The following is a 1518-nucleotide window of genomic DNA, read 5'->3' as shown; positions in this document are numbered from 1 at the left end:
TATGCAATACTGAGGGCAAGCCTATGCCTCACACTTAAGGGAATGATAGAAAATGGTTGGAGTTTTGAGAAGTCAAAAACAAAGAAAGTCTTGCATCAACGCAGCTAACCATTAGGCAATGGAGAAGGTCGTATGGTCCATGTCAACGCAATAAGTAGTGATAGCCATGCAACTAGGATGCACATAGAGCTATGAATTTGTGAAAGCTCTCCTATGGACTAAGTGGGGGTGCATCCAATGAAGACCTCAAACTTTTGAGGATGCTCGTCATCGGAATATACAGCTAAATTCTATAGTGTAGATTCCCCACTAGTACGAAACATATGAAGCTCACTAAAATTTCTATTTTACAATGCACCAAGTGGTGCTACTTTGAAGCACGAGTTTGGTAAAAGAATAGTAGCATGCCCCTTCTCTCTATTTCTCTTTTTTTTATTTAAAACAGTCTCATGGACCTTATCCCCACTTTTTCGAGGACTCATAAGTCTTCATCATCCTTTTCCTCATTTTTGTAAGAACAGTTTCATGGACCTCATCCTCACTTTTTTTTACGGAAATGTTAACGCCCACACGTGTGGGCGTTTGCACATCGCCCACACGCCTCCATCACCACTCATTTTGCCACGTATGTATAGATGACATCAGCAGAATTTTTTTGGATTTTCGGCTTAAAAATGTTGTATCTCCTAAATAAAAAAGCAAACTAAAAATCCGTTTTCACCATTAAATCTGTCTCGACGAGATCTTCAAAACTAGACCCCATGTTGATATGTTTCGACGATATTTTTTTTGCCAGAAGTTGCCACTATGTTTACACTGCAGTTGTCATAGGGCTTAAACTAAAGTTGCCATGTGACAATTTTAGTTTGTAGATCATGGCAATTTTAGTATTTTGATGATGGCAACTCCAGTACTTTGACCATGAAAATTATTTTTTGTATGAACCATTGCAATTTTACGTGCATGTATCATGGCAATTTTAGTTTATCGTTCATGGCAAGTCTAGTTTCTTAATTCCCCATTTTATAAATGTCAAAATTTAATTTTAAATGTAGAAAAAAATAGCTGAAACATATCATGGCAACTTCAGTGTAAACATCATGGCAATTTATATGCAATAGACATGACAACTTTTAATCGAAAAAAAATTCATCAAAACATATCAACATGGGATCTAGTTTCGAAGATCTCATTGCGAGGGATTTAATGGTGAAAACGGATTTTCAATCGGATTTTTCGTTTAAGAGATAAAACATTTTAAAAACTGAAAATCCAAAAAGATTCCTATATGCATGCATGCGATGACATGGCAATCTGTTTACAATAGAGACGTGTGGTGCGTCTCCCTTCCTGCCACACGTGTGGCAGTTAGCGCAACCCTTTTTTTAAATCCTGTGAAGTAGGTTCTCGGCACAACCAAGACCATGGGAAAAACGGCTTGACCATGCTGACCACTAAAGACCGGTAAAGAGCGGTAAAGAGGAGGTCCTCGGATCATAAGAGCCCTACTAGGGACGC

The sequence above is a fragment of the Triticum dicoccoides genome, chromosome 2B (assembly GCF_002162155.2).
Source record: "Triticum dicoccoides isolate Atlit2015 ecotype Zavitan chromosome 2B, WEW_v2.0, whole genome shotgun sequence".
NCBI lineage: Eukaryota > Viridiplantae > Streptophyta > Magnoliopsida > Poales > Poaceae > Triticum > Triticum dicoccoides.
This window is presented reverse-complemented; position numbering follows the sequence as displayed.